Source organism: Entelurus aequoreus, linkage group LG26 (assembly GCF_033978785.1).
Source record: "Entelurus aequoreus isolate RoL-2023_Sb linkage group LG26, RoL_Eaeq_v1.1, whole genome shotgun sequence".
Lineage (NCBI taxonomy): Eukaryota > Metazoa > Chordata > Actinopteri > Syngnathiformes > Syngnathidae > Entelurus > Entelurus aequoreus.
In genome coordinates this window covers 28,464,878-28,491,048 of record NC_084756.1, presented here as the reverse complement: position 1 = coordinate 28,491,048, position 26,171 = coordinate 28,464,878, and the positions used below count along the sequence as shown (strand labels likewise).

At 38.8% G+C, this 26,171-nt stretch overlaps 1 long non-coding RNA gene across 2 annotated transcripts in view; it reads right to left on the bottom strand.

Annotated features, from left to right (window-relative positions):
* The window catches only part of LOC133643424 (uncharacterized), a 136,321-nt gene that overhangs the window by 90,369 nt on the left and 19,781 nt on the right, over positions 1 to 26,171 (bottom strand). For both annotated transcript variants that reach the window (XR_009824693.1, XR_009824692.1), the window contains one exon: positions 5,716 to 5,802. This is a non-coding gene — a long non-coding RNA (uncharacterized LOC133643424). The remainder of the gene's footprint in view (positions 1 to 5,715; positions 5,803 to 26,171) is intronic.

Here is a 26,171-nt window from a genome sequence, read left to right as displayed (position 1 = left end):
AAAAATATTATTTTTGTAGACAAACATGTTGTAAAAAGGTCATCATATTACACATGCTTATAATTAAAAAAATAATAAAATCTAAAATAATAGAATGCATACAATAATACAGTTATTAAATTACAAAAAATAGAAAAATAGTCACAAAAAAAATGTATTAGTAGAAATAAAAATATTTTCCAAAATTTGTAAAACAAATACAATTGTATTTGTTATAGTGCCGTATTATAGTTGATATAAAATACAGATAATTAAATAATATTATAAATCATACGTATAACTGTATATTAGATTATAACATTAACTGGAAGTATCTGTCTGACAGCATTTATTCCGTGCCATTTTCAAATATTTTTATATAATTTATCACTACCCGTTTTTTTTTTCTTGATGACATAAATTCATTCTTAATTAATACAATCATTAAAAAAGATTGTTTTTTTGTTGACAAACATGTTGTGAAAAGGTCATCGTATTACATATGTTTATGTTTTTTTAAATGAATCATTTAAATCTAAAATGATAGGAATGCATACAATGATACAAGAATTAAATTACAAAAAATAGTCCCAAAAAACCATTGAGTATAAATCAAGGTAAAAAAAAAAAAAAAAAGTCCCAAAATGTGTAAAACAAATACAATTATATTTGTTATAGTGCCGTATTATAGTAGACATACAATACAGATAATTAAATATTATAAATCATAGGTATTATAACATTAACTGGAAGCATCCGCTAGACAGCATTTATACCGTGTTGTTTTCAAATGTTTAAATGTAAATTCCATATATAATATCCATAAATAAATGAATACATTATTAATTGCATAAATTCATTCTTAATGAACTAAAACAATTATTATGAATTATTGTTTTCTGTAGATAAAAATGTTGTCAAAAAAATAATCATAATATATATGTTTATATTTCTAAAAAATGAATCATTTAAATCTAAAATAATAGCAATGCATACAATAATACGGTTATTAAATTACAAAAAAATAGAAAAGTAGTCACACAAAAAAAAATATTAGTAAAAATTAAGATAAAACAATTACATTTCCCAAAATGTGTAAAACAAATACAATTATATTTGTTATAGTAGACATCAAATACAGATAAATAAATAATATTATAAATCATAGGTATACCTATACATTAGATTATAACATTAACTGGAAGCATACGTCTGACAGCATTTATTCCGTGTCGTTTTCAAATGTTTAAATATAATTGAGCAATACAGGTTTTTTTTTAAATAACTTGACTTTGATTAGGTTATCCATAAATAAAAGAATACATTATGAATTGCATAAATAATGTTTTAATTAACTAAAACAATTATTATAAATCATTGTTTTCTGTAGATAAAAATGTTGTAAAAAGATCATCATATTACATATGTTTACCGTATTTTTCGGATTATAAATCGCAGCAGGGTGCGATTTATACTCTGGTGCGATTTATGTGTGAAATTATTAACACATTACCGTAAAATATCAAATAATATTATTTATCCCGTTCACGTAAGAGACTAGACGTATATGTGGAGTTGGCAGAGTTGTTTAGAAGTGACACCGAGGAAGAAGATTTCATGGGATTTAGCGATTAGGAGTGACGGATTGTTTGGTAAACGTATAGCATGTTCTATATGTTATAGTTATTTGAATGACTCTTACCATAATATGTTACGTTAACATACCAGGCACCTTCTCAGTTGGTTATTTATGCCTCATATAACGTACACTTATTCAGCCTGTTGTTCACTATTCTTTAGACATTTTAAATTGCCTCTCAAATGTCTATTCTTGGTGTTGGCTTTTATCAAATAAATTTCCCCAAAAGTGCGACTTATATATGTTTTTTTCCTTCTTTATTATGCATTTTCGGCCGGTGCGACTTATACTCCGGAGCGATTTACAATCCGAAAAATACGGTATATTTAAAAAAATAAAAATAAAATGGAATCTAAAATTATAAGAATGCACACATTACGAGAGTCATTAGATTACAAAAAAAGAGAAAAATAGTCACAGAAAAACCTAGAGGTATAAATAAAGATTAAAAAATGTTTAAACAAATATTAAAGGCCTACTGAAATGAAATGTTCTTATTTAAACGGGAATAGCAGATCCATTCTATGTGTCATACCTGATCATTTCGCGATATTGCCATATTTTTGCTGAAAGGATTTAATAGAGAACATCGACGATAAAGTTTGCAACTTTTGGTCGCTGATAAAAAAGCCTTGCCTGTAGCGGAAGTAGCGTGACGTCACAGGTTGTGGAGCTCCTCACATCTGCACATTGTTTACAATCATTCCCACCAGCAGCGAGAGCGGTTCGGACCGAGAAAGCGACGATTACCCCATTAATTTGAGCGAGGATGAAAGATTTGTGGATGAGGAAAGTGAGAGTGAAGGATTAGAGGGCAGTGGAAGCGATTCAGATAGGGAAGATGCTGTGAGAGGCGGGTGGGACCTGATATTCAGCTGGGAATGACTACAACAGTAAATAAACACAAGACATATATATACTCTATTAGCCACAACACAACCAGGCTTGTATTTAATATGCCACAAATTAATCCCGCATAACAAACACCTCCCCCCTCCCGTCCATATAACCCACCAATACAAATCAAACACCCGCACAACACACTCAATCCCACAGCCCAAAGTACCGTTCAACTCTGCAAAGTTCATACAGCACATATATTTCCCCAAAGTTACGTACGTGACATGCACATAGCGGCACGCACGGACGGGCAGGCGATCAAATGTTTGGAAGCCAAAGCTGTACTCACGGTAGCGCGTCTGCTATCCAACTCAAAGTCCTCCTGGTTGTGTTGCTGCAGCCGGCCGCTAATACACCGCTTCCCACCTACAGCTTTCTTCTTTGCTGTCTTCATTGTTCATTAAACAAATTGCAAAAGATTCACCAACACAGATGTCCAGAATACTGTGGAATTTTGCGATGAAAACAGACGACTTAATAGCTGGCCACAATGCTGTCCCAATACTTCCGCACAACCCGTGACGTCACGCGCAAACGTCATCATACCGAGACGTTTTCAGCAGGATATTTCGCGGGAAATTTAAAATGTCACTTTATAAGTTAACCCGGCCGTATTGGCATGTGTTGCAATGTTAAGATTTCATCATTGATATATAAACTATCAGACTGCGTGGTCGCTAGTAGTGTGTTTCAGTAGGCCTTTAAGGTGTGGTACTGTATTATAGTACACAGAAAATGGTGATAGTTAAATAGTATTGTACATTTTATTTATTTATTCTGTGTCGTTTTCAAATGTTTAAATATAATTGAGGCCTTATGTTGATCATGTTATCCACAGCAAAGAAGAAAAACGACCCGTCCATAATCACTTGGACCCCCCCCCCCCCCTCCCGTCCCGTGTCTTTGCGGATGAAAACCTTGCATGTGTACGTCGGCCCATGAGAGTAAACATGTGTTCTTGCATGTCTAATAAAGCCGAGGTCTTTTTCTTTTTTCACGCTTGATTTTGCGCGAGCTCGGGTCTGCAGGCAGGAAGACGTGTCCTGTTTAGTTTTGTTGTTGTTGTTGTCGTTTTTGTCACGCCTGCACTCCGTCGCAGACTCGTCACCACCCGGGCCTTGTAGGAATCCTCAAAGAATTGGGTTAATTTGCGCCACATAACGAGGTTATTATATGTTTGATGCCCTAACGAGGTCACGTCTCGTACTCATTAATTGCACGGACCACATGAGGACGTATACATCACCTTCGTGTTGCGCTATTATGTTTTAGGTCATAACGTATATATGCTTTTAATTAGAAATGTATCTTTTTTTTTTTCTTCATATTATTAGCCTATGAATTAAGTGTGGAAGCCCAAGCAGGACATTTGCATTTATGCAGATTAAATTAATCTGTTGATCCCTATGTCTGTCTAATGAACAAGGCATCATCGCGCTTGTGTGTGTGTGTGTGAGTGTGTGTGTGTGTGTGTGAATTTCCGTATGCATGAAGGGGACGGCTTAATTAGGGGAAAACTGCGCCCGGGCTGGGCCTAAAAGGTCACACTTTGCCACAGGCTTGAATACATTCCGTGCTCTTGACATGCGGCGACGTGACAAGTGCAATGACAGATTTTTCCTTTTTTTTTTTTCTTTTATACTTCTTTCAGGCAAAAATGATCATATAAATAAATAAATAAATAAATAAAAATCCAAGAGAGAAAGACGCAGAGGGACATTCAGGGGGGACATTTATTGGGTCAATGTATTTGTTAGGAGTTCCTTTGTCCGCGCGTAGCGAGGAATTCTTAAATAAATACGTCTAAATTGGGGGTGTCCAAACTTTTTCTACTGAGGGCCGCACACTGAAAAATCAAGTTTTATTTTAAAAACCAATACAATATATGTATAAAAAATATACATTTAGGCCTCCACTCAGGCTTGACTCCAAAGGGTTTAGGTTAAAAAAATAAAAATAAAAAATGTCATTATTTAGTATTATTATTATTATTATTATTCAAAGTTTAAATATCTAGATCAGGGGTGTCCAAACTTTTTCCACTGAGGGCCGCACACTGAAAAATCAAAGCAAGCGGGGGCCATTTTGATATTTTTTATTTTAAAAACCAATACAATATATGTATAAAAAATATACATTTAGGCCTCCACTCAGGCTGGACTCCAAAGGGTTTAGGTTAAAAAAAAATATAAAAAAAAAATGTCATTATTTAGTAGTATTATTATTATTATTATTCAAAGTTTAAATATCTAGATCAACATTAAGTACATCTGTCAATGTAACGTTTTGTTTTTTTTAGAATTAAGTTGTATGCCCTTTTTGTCAAAGAAAACACAGTTTTTTATGAAAAAAACACAAAATATGAAATATTTTCCCCCAATAAAATTTTAAAGTGGAACATTTCAGATTATATAATAATTGGAGCTCATAACATAACTCATAACAACATTGATTTTAATGTATTATTATTTTTTGAGCAATGACACTTAAAAACAAAAAAAAACAAAGTCCCACTAAAATTATTGGGGATCCAAAAGGGTCCTGCTCAGTAAAGTGTTAAAAAATAAATCGTAATTTAAAAAAAAAAAACGTTAACACAATAGTCTCGAGATCAACTTCAGATCTATCCGTCAATTATAACTTGTATTGTTGTTTATTAATTTCCTTGCTTGTTCATTTTAGGCCCTTCTTTAAAAAAAACAAAAAACATTTTTTTATATGGCAAACACAAAATATGCAACATTTTCCCCCAAAAAATATCTCAAAGTGGAATATTTAATGTGACCTAATTGGAGCCTTGAATAGGTCAATAATTCATAATAACATTGTTTTTGATTCATTATTATGTTTTAAGAAAGAAACAGCCTGCATGACAGCTTAGTGTGATTAGTCAACATAGCAACATTTTATTGTCACCTGTTACTCTTTTATACTACTTTTTATGTTTTTTGTTTTTTTTAATCGTAATTTTAGAATGTGCCGTGGGGCCGTTAAAAAATTACCTGCGGGCCGCAAATGGCCCCCGGGCCGCACTTTGGACATCACTGGTCTAAATAGTCTTTTTCCTTGCGGATTTCCTTTTGTGTGAAAATATTTGCTGGCGCCCGGTGTTTTTACCCAGCTGACGCGTCAGCGCGGCCGCTTGTGCCGATGGTTATGACTTCCCTGTCTCGTCTAATTATTCAAATGAGGCCTACCTGACAGGCGGGAGCCACCGGCTGCTGCTCGCTTCACGGGTTTCCATCTACACGTTCTTGAGGACCGACACCTTCGTGAAGTTCAAACTGAGTCAGGGGGAGAAGGAGAAGATGATGAGTGAGACTCGGACACTACAGTGAAAGTCTTTAACCTACTCAGTGGTTAGATTGTCCGTGTCATGATCCGTGGCCCGGATCATGTTTTGGTATTTTTGGTTAGTTTTGGACTCCCTCAGTTCCTGTTTTGTGCACCCTTGAGTTTGTTTTAGTTACCATGGTTGCTTATTATTTACACCTGCCTCTGATTGGTGTTTGGGACGCTCACCTGTTCCCCGAGCACTAGAGATGTCCGATAATATCAGCACGCCGATATTATCGGCCGATAAATGCTTTATAATGTAATATCTGAAATTATTGGTATCGTTTTTTTTAATTATTGGTATCGCTTTTTTTTTTTGTTGTTTTATTTTATTAAATCAACACCCCTACCTGTTCCCCGAGCACTAGAGATGTCCGATAATATCGGCCTGCCGAAATTATCGGCCGATAAATGCTTTAAAATGTAATATCGGCAATTATTGGTATCTTTTTTTATTATTATCGGTATCGTTTTTTATTTTTTATTGTTTGTTTTTTTTTAAATTAAATCAACATAAAAAACACAAGATACACTCACAATTAATGCACCAACCCAAAAAACCTCCCTCCCCCATTTACACTCATTCACACAAAAAGGTTGTTTCTTTCTGTTATTAATATTTCTGGTTCCTACATTATATATCAATATACCGTATTTTCCGCACTATGAGGCGCATCTAAAAACCTCCAATTTTTTAAAAAGCTGACAGTGCGCCTTATAATCCGGTGCGCCTTATATATGGGTCAATATTGAGCCACAACAGGTCTTGCAACTACGGGATGCATAATGTAACCCCAGCCTCTACTGTAGCGTCTATTCTATGCGCCTTATAATATTATTTTCACCTGCCTCTGATTGGTGTTTGGGACGCTCACCTGTTCCCCGAGCACTAGAGATGTCCGATAATATCGGCCTGCCGATATTATCGGACGATAAATGCTTTAAAATGTAATATCGGAAATTATTGGTATCGTTTTTTTTTTAATTATTGGTATCGTTTTTTGTTTTTTTTATTAAGTCAACATCCCTACCTGTTCCCCGAGCACTAGAGATGTCCGGTAATATCGGCCTGCCGATATTATCGGCCGATAAATGCTTTAAAATGTAATATCGGAAATTACTGGTATCGGTTTTTTTATTATCGGAATTGTTTTTTATTTTTTGTTGTTTTTTTTGTTTTTTAATTAAATCAACATAAAAAACACAAGATACACTCACAATTAGTGCACCAACCCAAAAAACCTCCCTCCCCCATTTACACTCATTCACACAAAAGGGTTGTTTCTTTCTGTTATTAATATTTCTGGTTCCTACATTATAAATCAATATACCGTATTTTCCGCACTATAAGGCGCATCTAAAAACCTCAGATTTTCTCAAAAGCTGACAGTGCGCCTTATAATCCGGTGCGCCTTATATATGGACCAATATTGAGCCACAACAGGTCTCGCAACTACGGGATGCATAATGTAACCCCAGCCTCTACTGTAGCGTCTATTCTATGCGCCTTATAATATTATTTTCACCTGCCTCTGATTGGTGTTTGGGACGCTCACCTGTTCCCCGAGCACTAGAGATGTCCGATAATATCGGCCTGCCGAAATTATCGGCCGATAAATGCTTTAAAATGTAATATCGGCAATTATTGGTATCTTTTTTTTTATTATCGGTATCGTTTTTTATCTTTTATTGGTTTTTTTTGTAAAATTAAATCAACATAAAAAACACAAGATACACTCACAATTAATGCACCAACCCAAAAAACCTCCCTCCCCCATTCACACAAAAGGGTTGTTTCTTTCTGTTATTAATATTCTGGTTCCTACATTATATATCAATATACTGTATTTTCCGCACTATGAGGCGCATCTAAAAACCTCCAATTTTCTCAAAAGCTGACAGTGCGCCTTATAATCCGGTGCGCCTTATATATGGACCAATATTGAGCCACAACAGGTCTCGCAACTACGGGATGCATAATGTAACCCCAGCCTCTACTGTAGCGTCTATTCTATGCACCTTATAATATTATTTTCACCTGCCTCTGATTGGTGTTTGGGACGCTCACCTGTTCCCCGAGCACTAGAGATGTCCGATAATATCGGCAGGCCGATATTATCGGCCGATAAATGCTTTAAAATGTAATATCTGAAATTATTGGTATCGTTTTTTTTATTATCGGTATCGTTTTTTATTTTTTGTTGTTTTTTTTGTTTTTTTTTATTAAATCAACATAAAAAACACAAGATACACTCACAATTAATGCACCAACCCAAAAAACCTCCCTCCCCCATTTACACTCATTCACACTCTGGTTCTGGTTCCTACATTATATATCAATATACCGTATTTTCCGCACTATAAGGCGCATCTAAAAACCTCCAATTTTCTCAAAAGCTGACAGTGCGCCTTATAATCCGGTGCGCCTTATATATGGACCAATATTGAGCCACAACAGGTCTCGCAACTACGGGATGCATAATGTAACACCAAAAGGCCGATATTATCAGCCTGCCGATATCGGCCGATAAATGCTTTAAAATGTTATATCGGAAATTATTGGTATCGTTTTTTTGTATTATTGGTATCGGGTTTTTTTTGTTTTTTTTTATTAAATCAACATCCCTACCTGTTCCCCGAGCACTAGAGATGTTCGATAATATCGGCCTGTCGATATTATCGGCCGATAAATGCTTTAAAATGTAATATCTGAAATTATTGGTATCGTTTTTTTAATTATCGGTATCGTTTTTAATTTTTTGTTGTTTTTTTGTTTTTTTTAATTAAATCAACATAAAAAACACAAGATACACTCACAATTAATGCACCAACCCAAAAAACCTCCCTCATTCACACAAAAGGGTTGTTTCTTTCTGTTATTAATATTCTGGTTCCTACATTATAAATCAATATACCGTATTTTCCGCACTATAAGGCGCATCTAAAAACCTCAAATTTTCTCAAAAGCTGACAGTGCGCCTTATAATCCGGTGTGCCTTATATATGGGCCAATATTGAGCCACAACAGGTCTCGCAACTACGGGATGCATAATGTAACCCCAGCCTCTACTGTAGCGTCTATTCTATGCGCCTTATAATATTATTTTCACCTGCCTCTGATTGGTGTTTGGGACGCTCACCTGTTCCCCGAGCACTAGAGATGTCCGATAATATCGGCCTGACGATATTATCGGCCGATAAATGCTTTAAAATGTAATATCGGAAATTATTGGTATCGTTTTTTTTATTATCGGTATCGTTTTTTGTTTTTTTTTGTTTTTTTAATTAAATCAACATAAAAAACACAAGATACACTCACAATTAATGCGCCAACCCAAAAAACCTCCCTCCCCGATTCACACAAAAGGGTTGTTTGTTTCTGTTATTAATATTTCTGGTTCCTACATTATATATCAATATACTGTATTTTCCGCACTATAAGGCGCATCTAAAAACCTCAGATTTTCTCAAAAGCTGACAGTGCGCCTTATAATCCGGTGCGCCTTATATATGGACCAATATTGAGCCACAACAGGTCTCGCAACTACGGGATGCATAATGTAACCCCAGCCTCTACTGTAGCGTCTATTCTATGCGCCTTATAATGCGGTGCGCCTTATATATGAACAAAGTTTTAGAATAGGCCATTCATTGAAGGTGCGCCTTATAATCCGGTGCGCCTTATAGTGCGGAAAATACAGTATATCAATGCAGTCTGCAAGGGATACAGTCCGTAAGCACACATGATTGTGCAAGCTCCTGGTCCACTAATAGTACTAACCTTTAACAGTTAATTTTACTCATTTTCATTAATTACTAGTTTCTATGTAACTGTTTTTATATTGTTTTACTTTCTATTTTATTCAAGAAAATGTTTTTAATTTATTTATCTTATTTTATAAAAAATTTTTAAAAAGGACCTTATCTTCACCATACCTGGTTGTCCAAATTAGGCATAATAATGTGTTAATTCCATGGCTGTATATATCGGTATCAGTTGATATCGGTATCGGTAATTAAGAGTTGGACAATATCGGAATATCAGATATCGGCAAAAAAGCCATTATCGGACATCCCTAGTTACAACACTAGAGCAGACTTTGAAGCCGTCGTCCTCCATTGTTTCTTACATTCTTACAGCCCCGCAATGTGCTCAGAACCCAAAAAAGTTTAGCTGCTCTTTCTGTTTCCTCATTCCTTCCAAGCCTGTCATGTTACCAAATCAAACTATGTGTGCTTTGAGAAGCAGGAAAAGAAAGCAACAAGTTGTTACAGAGTGCGAGAGCGTCTCCATAAAACAAACCTAGTGGCGGCTAACAATAGCAAAGCATTACAGAACCGAGCGACAGCCATTCCTCGGATCTCGTCTCCTACCAAATCTATTCACTGGGCCGGGAGCGGCAGTCAACACCTAGCAAACGGCAAAATCCCCAAGGTGCGGAAAGGTACTTTGTCGAGGCGAGCATGTAATCCATTTATTGAATGCTACATGTTTACCTTCTGGATCTTTTGTGTCACTTACCCTGCGCTTGTTTGCACGCCACTGTTGTCTGTGTCAGCACAAACCTCTTCTTATATACGAGTCAAACAAAGCGAGACGCTGCGGTTTGGTTAGCTCGGCCCGGGGAGGGATTTGGCCTCATCCTGATTCCACGCCGTGCCACAATAGCTGCTATGAAATCTGTTAATACCAACCCCGCTCTCGCTATTATCCCGCACCTCGGCTTTCGGGCGCAAGGTGATGCTTGTTATTTGTACAGACGGTCGCGCTTAGACACACACCAGTTGATTGATAGAAACGCATCTGCGAATCGAAAACGAGGTCAATCATGAGGGTATTTGAATTCGCCTGGCTAAAGATTCGTAGGAATTTCCTAAATAAACACCGTCGAGCCGCCGGCCCTGTCATACCGTTCTGTCTTGAATCAAGAGACGCAGACAATTACCATTCAAAGGCCTACTGAAATGAAAATGTTTTATTTAAACGGGGATAGCAGATCCATTCTATGTGTCATACTAGATCATTTCGCGATATTGCCATATTTTTGCTGAAAGGATTTAGTAGAGAACATCGACGATAAAGTTCGCAACTTTTGGTCGCTGATAAAAAAAGCCTTGCCTGTACCGGAAGTAGCGTGACGTCACAGGTTGAAAGGCTCCTCACATTTCCCCATTGTTTACACCAGCAGCGAGAGCGATTCGGACCGAGAAAGCGACGATTACCCCATTAATTTGAGCGAGGATGAAAGATTTGTGGATGAGGAACATGAGAGTGAAGGACTAGAGTGCAGTGCAGGACGTATCTTTTTTCGCTCTGACTGTAACTTAGGTACAAGCTGGCTCATTGGATTCCACCCTTTCTCTTTTTTCTATTGTGGATCACGGATTTGTATTTTAGACCACCTCGGATACTATATCCTCTTGAAAATGAGAGTCGAGAACGCGAAATGGACATTCACAGTGACTTTTATCTCCACGACAATACATCGGGGAAGCACTTTAGCTACGGAGCTATCGTGATAGCATCGTGCTTAAATGCAGATAGAAACACAAGAAATAAGCCCCTGACTGGAAGGATAGACTGCAGATCAACAATACTACTATCAGGAGACACCGAACTAAACTCTGGACATGTAACTACACGGTTAATGCTGTGCCGCCTGTCGAAGCCTAGCAATGCTGTTGCTAACGTCGCCATTGAAGCTAACTTAGCTACGGGACCTCGTCAGAGCTATGATAAAAACATTAGCGCTCCACCTACGCAAGCCCTCATCTGCTCATCAACACCCGTGCTCACCTGCGTTCCAGCGATCGACGGCGCGACGAAGGACTTCACCCGATCATCGATGCGGTCGACGGCTAGCGTCGGATAGCGCGTCTGCTATCTAAGTCAAAGTCCTCCTGGTTGTGTTGCTGCAGCCAGCCGCTAATACACCGATCCCACCTACAGCTTTCTTCTTTGCAGTCTCCATTGTTCATTAAACAAATTGCAAAAGATTCACCAACACAGATGTCCAGAATACTGTGGAATTTTGCGATGAAAACAGAGCTGTTTGTATTGGGATACAATGTGTCCGAATACTTCCGCTTCAACATTGACGTCACGCGCATACGTCATCATACATAGACGTTTTCAACCGGAAGTTTCCCGGGAAATTTAAAATGTCACTTTATAAGTTAACCCGGCCGTATTGGCATGTGTTGCAATGTTAAGATTTCATCATTGATATATAAACTATCAGACTGCGTGGTCGCTAGTAGTGGCTTTCAGTAGGCCTTTAAGGTTACGACTTCGGGTAAAGAAGAATAACGCAAAGGACCTGATTTACGAAAGATGCACTAAAACACGTGCAAACTTGGTAGCACATAGAATAAGGCGTGCAATTATGCGTCAGTGGCGTGTTCAGACTATTTTTTTTCAGGGGTGGCACCTTATTCTGCAGGGGCGGCACCCATATAATAGTTAGTCTTCCCCAGGAGCAGCTGTAGGAGTTTATCTGCGTTTATAGAACTCCGGCTTATTAGTGATTCCCAGAGCCCAAAAAAAGTCTTCGGGCTATAGAGCGTTTTCTATTCGGGCTCCAGTACTCTGGAATGCCATCCCTCTACCTCAGTAGAAGCATTTAAGTCCCATCTTAAAACTCATTTGTATACTCTAGCCCAGTGGTTCTTAACCTGGGTTCGATCGAACCCTAGGTGTTCGGTGAGTCGGCCTTAGGGGTTCGGCGGAGCCTCTGCCACGGAGGTAAAGAGACATCCGACTTATGTAAATAAAAACTTCTCCCTATCAGCGTATTATGGATACCCCCAAACAATGTTCCCTCTAATTTTCCATCTGATTTGCAGGTTTTTTGATTAATTGATTGAAACTTTTACTAGCAGATTGCAAAGGAAGAGAATACACGGTACAGTCTACACCAGGGGTCACCAACCTTTTTGAAACCAAGAGCTATTTCTTGGGTACTGATTAATGCGAAGGGCTACCAGTTGGATACACACTTAAATAAATTGCCAGAAATAGCCAATTTGCTCAATTTACCTTTAACTCTATGTTACTATTAATAATTAATGATATTCACACTTAATTGAACGGTTTAAAAGAGGAGAAAACAGGAAAAAAATGACAATTAAATTTTGAAACATAGTTTATCTTCAATTTCGGCTCTTTAAAATTCAAAATTCAACTGAAAAAAAGAAGAGAAATACTAGCTAATTTGAATCTTTTTGAAAAAATTAAAAAAATAATTTATGGAACGAACATCATAAGTAATTTTTCCTGATTAAGATTAATTTTAGAATTTTGATGACATGTTTTAAATAGGTTAAAATCCAATCTACACTCTGTTAGAATATATAACAAATTGGACCAAGCTATATTTCTAACAAAGACAAATCATTATTTCTTCTAGATTTTCCAGAACAAAAATTTAAAAAAAAATTCAAAAGACTTTGAAATAAGATTCAAATTTGATTCTACAGATTTTCTAGATTTGCCAGAATAATTTATTTTAATTTTAATCATAATAGGTTTGAAGAAATATTTCACAAATATTCTTTGTTGAAAAAACAGAAGCTAAAATGAAGAATGAAATTAAAATGTATCTATTATTCTTTACAATAAAAAAAATTAATTTACTTGAACATTGATTTAAATTGTCAGGAAAGAAGAGGAAAGAATTTAAAAGGTAAAAAGGTATATGTGTTTAAAAATCCTAAAATAATTTTTAAGGTTGTATTTTTTCTCTAAAATTGTCTTTCTGAAAGTTATAAGAAGCAAAGTAAAAAAATTAATGAATTTATTTAAACAAGTGAAGACCAAGTCTTTAAAATATTTTCTTGGATTTTCAAATTCTATTTGAGTTTTGTCTCTCTTAGAATTAAAAATGTCAGGCAAAGCGAGACCAGCTTGCTAGTAAATAAATAAAATTTAAAAAATAGAGGCAGCTCACTGGTAAGTGCTGCTATTTGAGCTATTTTTAGAACAAGCCAGCGGGCTACTCATCTGGTCCTTACGGGCTACCTGGTGCCCGCGGGCACCGCGTTGGTGACCCCTGGTCTACACAGTACAGTACATATTCCGTACAATTGACCACTAAATGGTAACACCCGAATAAGTTTTTCAACTTGTTTAAGTCGGGGTCCACGTTAATCAATTCATGGTAATGTGTGTAAGATGTGTAACTTGTTGTGAGTTCATGCACTGTGTTGGTTTTGTTCTTTGAACAAGGTGATGTTTATGCACGATTCCTTTTGTGCACCAGTAAAAAAAACATACAACTTTTTCTTGAATTTGAAAAATAAAATAAAATAAAATATATATATATACATATATATATATATATACATATATATATATATATACATATATATATATACATACATATATATACATACATACATACATACATACATACATACATACATACATACATACATACATACATACACATATATATATATATATATACATATATATATATATATATATATGTATATATATATATATATACTGTATTTCACTAAAGAAGGCTTCGGTGAATGCGCTTATGAAACTGGTGGGGTTCGGTACCTCCAACAAGGACCACTGCTCTAGCCTTTAAATAAACCCCGCTTTTAGACCAGTTGATCTGCCGTCTTTTTTCTGCTCTGCACAGATTAGGTGACCACAGATGAGAGCTGTTCAAAGTGGACCACTCATCTGTGCGTCAGCTGGGGACGTCTCTGTGCTGCTGACCTGTCTCCACCCACCCTGGTGTGGGATCTGAGCCGAGGATGTCGTTGTGGCTTGTGCAGCCCTTTGAGACACTCGTGATTTAGGGCTATATACAAACCCCGTTTCCATACGAGTTGGGAAATTGTGTTAGATGTAAATATAAACGGAATACAATGATTTGCAAATAATTTTCAACCCATATTCAGTTGAATATGCTACAAAGACAACATATTTGATGTTCAAACTGATAAAAAAATTTTTTTTGCAAATAATCATTAACTTTAGAATTTGATGGCAGCAACACGTGACAAAGAAGTTGGGAAAGGTGGCAATAAATACTGATAAAGTTGAGGAATGCTCATCAAACACTTATTTGGAACATCCCACAGGTGAACAGGCAAATTGGGAACAGGTGGGTGCCATGATTGGGTATAAAAGTAGATTCACAAACAAGGATGGGGCGAGGGTCACCACTTTGTCAACAAATGTGTGAGCAAATTGTTGAACAGTTTAAGAAAAAACTTTCTCAAGCAGCTATTGCAAGGAATTTAGGGATTTCACCATCTACGCTCCGTAATATCATCAAAGGGTTCAGAGAATCTGGAGAAATCACTGCACGTAAGCAGCTAAGCCCGTGACCTTCCATCCCTCAGGCTGTACTGCATCAACAAGCGACATCCGTGTGTAAAGGATATCACCACATGGGTTCAGGAACACTTCAGAAACCCACTGTCAGTAACTACAGTTAGATAGATACATCTGTAAGCGCAAGTTAAAACTTTCCTATGCAAGGCGAAAACCGTTTATCAACAACACCCAGAAACGCCGTCGGCTTCGCTGGGCCTGAGCTCATCTAAGATGGACTGATACAAAGTGGAAAAGTGTTCTGTGGTCTGACGAGTCCACATTTCAAATTGTTTTTGGAAACTGTGGACGTCATGTCCTCAGGACCAAAGAGGAAAAGAACCATCCGGATTGTTATAGGCGCAAAGTTGAAAAGCCAGCATGTGTGATGGTATGGGGGTGCATTAGGGCCCAAGACATGGGTAACTTACACATCTGTGAAGGCGCCATTAATGCAAGCAACGTTACCATGGACGCCCCTGCTTATTTCAGCAAGACAATGCCAAGCCACGTGTTACAACAACGTGGCTTCATAGTAAAAGAGTGCAGGTACTAGACTGGCCTGACTGTAGTCCAGACCTGTCTCCCATTGAAAATGTGTGGCGCATTATGAAGCCTAAAATACCACAACGGAGACCCCCGGACTGTTGAACAACTTAAGCTGTACATCAAGCAAGAATGGGAAATAATTCCACCTGAGAGTGTTGTTAAAAGGAAAGGCCATGTAACACAGTGGTGAACATGCCCTTTCCCAACTACTTTGGCACGTGTTGCAGCCATAAAATTCTAAGTTAATTATTATTTGCAAAAAAAAAATTAGGTTTTATGAGTTTGAACATCATATATCTTGTCTTTGTAGTGCATTCAATTGAATATGGTTTAAAAAGGATTTGCAAATCATTGTATTCCGTTTATATTTACATCTAACACAATTTCCCAACTCATACGGAAACAGGGTTTGTAAATAAACTTTGATTGATTGACTGATCAGCTACTGCAAATAGTATCTCAAGTGGCAGTTTTTGATGGTGGAAAAGCTTCAGTGGGGGGTACCAGTATCATACTACCCCAAAAAAATAATGAAAAATTAACCGGCCCCCATCTGTTAGTGATCTCCTGGACCACTGTGAGCACAGTGAAGGATCAGAGTGGAGGACAAAACAAGGGGAGGGGGGACAAGACTAAAGGAAAGTTTTTTCTGTTTTTACTACATCCTGGTACATCCTGCCTTAATGAGGCCCCCCCCCTCTCTTTCTGCCCATCTGTCCCCAGCGGGATTGGTCGCACAAAGCCCCCGCCCTCTCATGTTAGACCAAAGGTATGTCGACGGCGAGTGTTTATGTGTTTCAGTCAAAGGTAACAATCTCGTCCGACGGAAGGTACTGTTGGAATTTTGTGGCTGGAAAGTAACTGATTACTCCCCGAGGAGGACAGGGATTAAGAGAACCATCCTTAACCTGCCCTGATGACCCCTCCCCGGGGTGCAGTCTCATTAGCCCGAGCTGCAGAGGCTTGTTAACCCCACTAATCGAAATGGGAATGAGCATAAAAAGAGCCCAAGAATTTACTGCCATGGTCCGCACTTCAAAGACAGGGAGGGGCATCATCCTGCAGAAGGTGTGCGCGTAATTTGGCTTTTTTTTCTTTTTTTATACTGTTTGCGTCTGACCTTACGTTGGTGTCAAAGTACAAAAACACACCCACTGCACTCGAGTACACCCAGAGTCAGGTTCCCACACATTTAAAGCTAATGTAAGTTTCATAGAGACGTGCTGCGACACGTCCCGGCTGTGATCATTTCTAAAACAACCTGCCAACGCCGTCTTACTATTGTACAAGAAATAACGACCGCATTTTCACACCATTGACTTTACCCTCACCAGCATTTTTTGTTAATTTGTGAAAAGTTATTTTTCTTAGCGCTGTCAAACATTTTTCTGGCAGGCCGAAATGTTTAATAACATGTTTTAGTTTATATTCCTTTACTACAGAATGTTTAGCAGACTGAATTTTTAATTTTATTAATACATAGAGAAGGTTAAGACATTGTAATGTAGCAATATGAATACCATTAATTTGTACATGATAGAAGCATTTATTCACGTAAAAATATCACAGATTGCATAACCAAACATCTTTGACAATCAAACCATGATCGTAACAATCCACATTTTGTCTTATTAATGCGCGAACAATGATAGTAACAATGCACATTTTGTCTTGTTAACGCACGAAACTGGTGTAGCTCCTCCTCTGAATGCAAGTGCACCGACAGCAGGAATAAAAATTCTGTATTCCGACAAAATACAAAATCTGGCAAGGCACCAAGGTATTGTTTTATTGTCATTAAAAGGTAGCAGTGTGTCAGATTTCATAGTAGGCACCTCAAATGATTTCAATCAATCAATCAATCAATCAATGTTTATTTATATAGCCCTAAATCACAAGTGTCTCAAAGGGCTGCACAAGCCACAACGACATCCTCTGTACAGAGCCCATATACGGGCAAGGAAAAACTCACCCCAGTGGGGCGTCGATGTGAATGACTATGAGAAACCTTGGAGAGGACCGCATATGTGGGTAACCCCCCCCCCCCCCCCTCTAGGGGAGACCGAAAGCAATGGATGTTGAGTGGGTCAGACATAATATTGTGAAAGTCCAGTCCACAGTGGATCCAACACATCAGCGAGAGTCCAGTCCATAGTGGAGCCAGCAGGAAACCGTCCCGAGCGGAGACGGGTCAGCAGCGCAGAGATGTCCCCAACCGATGCACAGGCTAGCGGTCAATTCCGATTTATATTTATTACTTAGGTTTGGGGTAAGGTTATGGTTTTCATTGGATATTAGTGCGACCCCTTCACCCCTTTTAAGGGGACGGGCAATATGTGCACTATAGTTAGGAGGAGAGCTTGTTTTAGCCAAATTTCACTGAGTGGGCTGTTTTGAGGCATTTTTGTTAATGGTATCGGTAGTACTGATATTAATAATGTCACGTCTATTTTGCGAAGTGCGCCTTAAATAATTTCCGTCACATCTAGGAATTGATGTAATGGGGGATCTTGAGATTATTTGCTTGATACTGCAATAGATTTAACGCGTCATAATTTGCCATCTCAGTAAAATGCATGTCCACCTCTGGTGAAGTGTGAAGGGGGTGCACTCAGGCTCATATTAGTATGCTACTCTCATCGAGCAGGCCCCCGGGCTGGGGGTCAACACTCTCCACAGACCACTGTGTGTCAAGAGGTCAAGTGTATCAAGCGACAGGTCAAGGCGTCGTTTAACTAAGTATCTGCGCGCCGTCTTATTGGGGTCACATGTTGTGTTGTGATGGTTGCCTCCAAGTGTGAGCAGACAAATGAAGAAACAATGACAAGCAGGGGGTTGGCTGTCTTGTCTTGTCTATACAACCCCCACCCGCTGTGTTGACGCCACTCGCATGCCGCCCTAATCGGGCCGGGCAGCGCTTGACACTCAGCATACTGTGCTGCGGCCCACAATGCATCAGCATCACAGGGCTTCTGTCGCTTTGGTTAGGAGGGCAGCGGGAAAAGTGACACGCTGAGGTCGAACAAAATCCACCGTGGTTGGCTTGACTCTACTAACACATATTTTTCTCAGACCAATTTGTGTTACGTTACGTGTCGGGTGTTGTCGGTCTGGATCCCAGGATGTAGAGACAGCAGGGCAAAGTGCAGTTAAAAAAAATCCCTTTATCAGAGAAAACAGAAATTGTAGTGCAGCAGGGGGGGGAAGCAACCAAGCACATGGAGCAGTGGGGGGTAGCGGGAGCCAGCGCTCAGACCATAACAGTGGTGGTGAAATGGGGGCAAACAGGAAGTTTGATAAGTTTTAATAAAGTGTTTAAAACAGGAAGTTTTCCCCCCCAATAAAACTGTCATGTGGGATAATGACAATTTGAATTGTCGTAAGTTAAATGCACTAAAATTAGAGGTATGGCAAGTCAAAAATGACCATAAATAGCTATGTGCAGTTTGACCCAAAAAACAGAACTCACACATATTTGAAGAAATCTGCTAATTAAAATGGTTCCTAGTTTCTTTTTTAGGGTATACATGTAGACTTGGTGCATGAAATATTGGAAGAGAACCAAAATGTCTTGGTCAACAAAGGAAAATACGTTTTGTGCAAAGGCTAATTTCTCCTACAAATCATACATTGTACATTTCTTGGAGAAAGTTTCCATGTCGTCATGCTCCATTAAAAAGCAAAATTAATGACTGGGTTTGGAAGTTTAGAGAATATAGACTAAAATATATTCAGTCTAAAATCTCAAAGAGGAATGTGTTCAAATAATTCTCCATTTGATGACTTTTATGCAACGTGACCAAGATAACTGAATATTTGGAGAATGATTGAGGTTCAAGGTCAGAAAATTTGCTGGACCTTTGTATGATTTAATAAGTAAGCTGTACGTGGAAGAAGTAATGAAAATAAAGCTTAGCTTTCTTGAACTGTGGCCCCCAAAACAAACTGGCAGATCCACACATTGGCATTCTAACCTTGCTAGCAAACAAGGAACACTGGGGTCCAAACTTGTGGTTCATATAACTGAGGGGTTCCTCAAGGCACCCCTTTAAGTCCTCTCCTTTTTGGTATTTGTTTTCCCTAATATGATTTATGTAACTGAGGTGTTTGTTTACTTTAGATGCAGTCATGATAGTCATTTGTTCAACTTCTTTAGTTATACTGGAAGTGTTCTTTAAGGTTTCATTTTAGGTCCTCTCTTTTTCATTATTTGGGCTATTCAACCGCCAGCGAAATTCAGTTCCTAAAACCTGTGAGAGACTCACATTTTGCAGAAGGTCCTTAAAAACAGCATAGTGCTCCTGTAACTCTGACAAAATAAATACACCAAAATCAAATGTCTACTATAGCGGACGCTGGTTCTCCGGGATACACAAAATAATAGTGAAGGTAGAAGTCTGGAGCCCCAGTCCTTAGCTTTCTTGAACTGTGGCCCCCAAAACAAACTGGCAGATCCACACATTGGCATTCTAACCTTGCTAGCAAACAAGGAACACTGGGGTCCAAACTTGTGGTTCATATAACTGAGGGGTTCCTCAAAGCACCGCTTTAAGTCCTCTCCTTTTTGGTCTTTGTTTTCCCTAATATGATTTATGTAACTGAGGTGTTTGTTTACTTCAGATGCAGTCATGATAGTAATTTGTTCAACTTCTTTAGTTATACTAGAAATGTACCTCAAGGTTTCCTTTTAGGTCCTCTCTTTTTCATTATTTGGGCTATTCAACCGCCAGCGAAATTCAGTTCCTAAAACCTGTGAGAGACTCACATTTTGCAGAAGGTCCTTAAAAACAGCATAGCGCTCCTGTAACTCTGACAAAATAAATACACCAAAATCAAATGTCTACTATAGCGGACGCTGGTTCTCCGAAATACACAAAATTAAAGTGAAGGTAGAAGTCTGGATCCCCAGTCCTTAGCTTTCTTGAACTGTGGCCCCAAAACAAACTGGCAGATCCACACGTTGGCATTCTAACCTTGCTAGCAAACAAGGAACACTGGGGTCCAAACTTGTGGTTCATATAACTGAGGGGTTCCTCAAGGCACCGCTTTAAGTCCTCTCCTTTTTGGTATTTGTTTTCCCTAATATGATTTATGTAACTGAGGTGTTTGTTTACTTTAGATGCAGTCATGATAGTCATTTGTTCAACTTCTTTAGTTATACTGGAAGTGTTCTTTAAGGTTTCATTTTAGGTCCTCTCTTTTTCATTATTTGGGCTATTCAACCGCCAGCGAAATTCAGTTCCTAAAACCTGTGAGAGACTCACATTTTGCAGAAGGTCCTTAAAAACAGCATAGTGCTCCTGTAACTCTGAGAAAATAAATACACCAAAATCAAATGTCTACTATAGCGGACGCTGGTTCTCCGGGATACACAAAATAATAGTGAAGGTAGAAGTCTCGAGCCCCAGTCCTTAGCTTTCTTGAACTGTGGCCCCAAAACAAACTGGCAGATCCACACATTGGCATTCTAACCTTGCTAGCAAACAAGGAACACAGGGGTCCAAACTTATGATTCACATAACTGAGGGGTTCCTCAAGGCACCCCTTTAAGTCCTCTCCTTTTTGGTCTTTGTTTTCCCTAATATGATTTATGTAACTGAGGTATTTGTTTACTTCAGATGCAGTCATGATAGTCATTTGTTCATCTTCTTTAGTCATACTAGAAGTGTACCTCAAGGTTTCATTTTAGGTCCTCTCTTTTTCATTATTTGGGCTATTCAACCGCCAGCGAAATTCAGTTCCTAAAACCTGTGAGAGACTCACATTTTGCAGAAGGCCCCTTAGAAACAGTATAGCGCTCCTATAACTCTGACAAGATAAATAGACCAAAATCAAATGTCTACTATAGCGGACGCTGGTTCTCCGGAATGCACAAAATAATAGTGAAGGTAGAAGTCTGGAGCCCCAGTCCTTAGCTTTCTTGAACTGTGGCCCCCAAAACAAACGGGCAGATCCACACATTGGCATTGTAACCTTGCTAGCAAACATGGAACACCGCGGTCCAAACTTGTGAATCACATACCTGAGGGGTTCCTCAAGGCACCCCTTTAAGTCCTCTCCTTTTTGGTATGTTTTTTCCCTAATATGATTTATGTAACTGAGGTGTTTGTTTACTTCAGATCCAGTCATGATAGTCATTTGTTCAACTTCTTTAGTTATACTAGAAGTGTAGTGGCCTGGGGGTTAGAGTGTCCGCCCTGAGATCCATAGGTCGTGAGTTCAAACCCCGGCCAAGTCATACCAAAGACTATAAAAATGAGACCCATTACCTCCCTGCTTGACACTCAGCATCAAGGGTTGGAATTGGGGGTTAAAATCACCAAAAATGATTCCGGACGCGGCCACCGCTGCTGCTCACTGCTCCCCTCACCTCCCAGGGGGTGATCAAGGGTGATGTGTCAAAATGCAGAGAATAATTCCATGAGTACTTTAGCTTTAACTTTTTACATCAAGGTTTCATTTGAGGTCCTCTCTTTTTCGTTATTTGGGCTATTCAACCGCCCGCGAGTTTCGGTTCCCAAAACTTGTGAGAGACTCACATTTTGCAGAAGGGTCCTTAAAAACAGCATAGCGCTCCTGCAACTCTGACAAAATAAATAGACCAACATCAAACGTCTTCTCCGGAATGAACAAAATAATAGCAACGTTAGAAGTCTGGAGAGCCCCAGTCCTTAGCTTTCTTGAACTGTGGCCCCCCAAAACAAATGAGTTGAATAACCCCGGCGTCCAGTTGACTGCACAGCTCGCCTCCGCTAAAATTCAGACATGCAGTACAGACTTTGCCTTTAGGTACTTTTGCAGACACAAAGACTTTTACTTTTGCTTTGAGCTAAACAATGATCACCCCCCCCAAAAAAATAGATTGGTATCCTAAATTTAATAAGGAAGGCGCTCTGGGGAAGGAGGCGATATGAGTGGACATCATGATAATAATCCTAATTCAATTAAAATGTCCCTCACCTAATAAGAGGGTCGAGATGAACACTGCCCGACCTCTTTCAATAATTGAAGCCCCTGAGTGTGTGTACGATGACGAGGGGGCCCTTAAACGCTTTTTAGGGGCTCTCCGCTCCTAATTGGTTAATTAATCCTCGCAGAGCTCGTCTGCGGGGGCTGGCGGTGTTCCGTCGTGCATAGAGGACCCAAGGCAGTATTGCGGGCTAACGATGGCGCGACTTTGACGCTGACCTCCCAGCTCAGACGACCACGTGTTGAAGGCGTCCTCTTATTTGATCACAGAGTTTTTAATGAGTGATTTTTTTTTTTTTGGTCTGGGGAGACACCCTCAGTGTACTGTTTTGTTTTTTTTGCAGAGAGAAGGGTTAGAGTGGGCCAGAGGGAAGGGCAGCCATGTATAGTGCTTGTCCAAATGATACTCAGTGAAAGAGACAAGTACGTCGTTTGCCCTTAGAAGCAACAAAACACAGAACTCGCCTCTTGTGTGATTCGACGCTTACGTCGAGTCGAAAGGAGGATCGTTAACGAACAAACTGTCAAATACTAGCAAAACCGTCATAAATACGCATCATCAATTAATCTGTGATGTGTCTTGTTGTTATTAAAGGCCTACTGAAATGAGATTTTCTAATTTAAACGGGGATAGCAGGTCCATTCTATGTGTCGTACTTGATCATTTCGCGACATTGCCATATTTTTGCTGAAAGGATTTAGTAGAGAACATCGACGATAAAGTTTGCAACTTTTGGTCGCTGATAAAAAAGCCTTGCCTGTACCGGAAGTAGCGTGACGTCACAGGTTGTGGAGCTCCTCACATCTGCACATTGTTTACAATCCAACCACCAGCAGCGAGAGCGATTCGGACCGAGAAAGCGACGATTACCCCATTAATTTGAGCGAGGATGAAAGATTTGTGGATGAGGAAAGTGAGAGTGAAGGATTAGAGGGCAGTGGAAGCGATTCAGATAGGGAAGATGCTGTGAGAGGCGGGTGGGACCTGATATTCAGCTGGGAATGACTAAAACAGTAAATAAACACAAGACATATATATACTCTATTAGCCACAACACAACCAGGCTTATATTTAATATGCCACAAATTAATCCCGCATAACAAACACCTCCCCCCTCCCGTCCATTTAACCCACCAATACAACTCAAACACCCGCACAACACACTCAATCCCACAGCCCAAAGTACCGTTCACCTCTGCAAAGTTCATACAGCACATATATTTCCCCAAAGTTACGTACGTGACATGCACATAGCGGCACGCACGTACGAGCAAGCGATCAAATGTTTGGAAGCCGTAGCTGCGTACTCACGGTGGCGCGTATCCAACTCAAAGTCCTCCTGGTTGTGTTGCTGCAGCCGGCCGCTAATACACCGCTTCCCACCTACAGCTTTCTTCTTTGCTGTCTTCATTGTTCATTAAACAAATTGCAAAAGATTCACCAACACAGATGTCCAGAATACTGTGAATTTTGCGATGAAAACAGACGACTTAATAGCTGGCCACAATGCTGTCCCAATATGTCCGCTACAATCCGTGACGTCACGCGCAAACGTCATCATACCGAGACGTTTTCAGCAGGATATTTCGCGGGAAATATAAAATTGCACTTTAGTAATCTAACCCGGCCGTATTGGCATGTGTTGCAATGTTAAGATTTCATCATTGATGTATAAACTATCAGACTGCGTGGTCGATAGTAGTGGCTTTCAGTAGGCCTTTAACGCTTTGTTCACACTGCAGGTCAATTACCTGTATCAGATTTTTTCATGTAAGACACAGTGTATGCAGTGTCATTTCAAGTTACTAGTTTTTGATCAATCAATCAATCAATCAATGTTTATTTATATAGCCCTAAATCACAAGTGTCTCAAAGGGCTGCACAAGCCACAACGACATCCTCGGTTCAGAGCCCACATAAGGGCAAGGAAAAACTCACAACGCAGTGGGATGTCAATATGAATGACTATGAGAAACCTTGGAGAGGACCACAGATCCCTTCTAGGGGAGACCGGATGCAATGGACGTCGAGTGGGTCTAGCATAAAATTGTGAAAGTCCAGTCCATAGTGAATCTAACATAATAGTGAGAGTCCAGTCCATAGTGGGGCCAGCAGGAGACCTTCCCGAGCGGAGACGAGTCAGCAGCGCAGAGATGTCCCCAACCGATGCACAGGCGAGCGGTCCACCCCGGGTCCCAACTCTGGACAGCCAGCGCTTCATCCATGCATATGAAAAATACAGAGCCCCTAAAGAAGGGGTGTCCAAACTGCGGCCCGTGGGTCATTTTTTAACGGCCCCACGGCACATTTTAAAAATACGATTGAAAAAAATAAAAAACATTAAAAGTGGTATTTAAAGAGCAAAGGAGGTGAAATGTAACAAGAAAATGTTGCAATGTTTACTCTAATCACACAAAGCTGCCATGCAGGCTGTTTCTTTCTTTAGAAAATAATAATGAACCAAAATCAATGTCATTATGAATTATTGACCTATTCAAGGCTCCAATTAGGTCACATTAAATATTTTGAGATATTTTTTGGGGGGAAAATGTTGCATATTTTGTGTTTGCCATGGGAAAAAAACGAGCAGATTTTTTTAAAGAAGGGCCTAAAACGAACAAACAAAAACCATAAACAACAATAAAACTTATAATTGACGGATAGATCTGAAGTTGATCTCGAGATTATTGTGTTAAAAGTAAACAGTAAAAAAAAATAAAAAATTATAATTTATTTTTTAACACTTTAATGATCCCCTACAATTTTAGTGTGATTAGTTTTTAAGTGTCATTGCTCAAAAAAATAATAATGAATTAAAATCAATGGTGTTATGAGTTATTGACCTTTTTAAGGCTCCAATTATTATATAATCTCAAATATCCCACTTAAAAATTTTATTGGGTGAAAATATTGCATATTTTGTGTTTTTTTCTATTAAAAAAAAGGGTTTTCTTTGACAAAAAGAGCATACAATTTAAATCTTTAAAAAATGTTATATTGACAGATAGACCTAATGTTTATGTAGAGATTTAAAAACTTGAATAATAACACAAATAATAAAACTGAATAATGACATTTTTTATATTTTTTGGACCAAAACCCTTTGGGGTCCCCGGGATCAAGCCTGAGTGGACGCCTAAATGTATATTTTTTTATACATATATTGTATTGGTTTTTAAAATAAATATCAAAATGGCCCCCGCTAGCTTTGATTTTTCAATGTGCGGCCCTCAGGGGAAAAAGATCTCGCAATACTTTTTGCGAGATCTCGCAAAAGGTTTTTTTCCTATGTCAGTGAACCGGAAGTAAAACAGACACAGCGGTGGAGGAGCGGGAACATCCGGGAGTCTACCCATCATCTGTGCTCTGTTGTGGGACTATAATACGATTTGATGTCTTTATATGTTAGGCCAGGGGTGTCCAAACTTTTTCCACTGAGGGCCGCACACGGAAAAATTTAA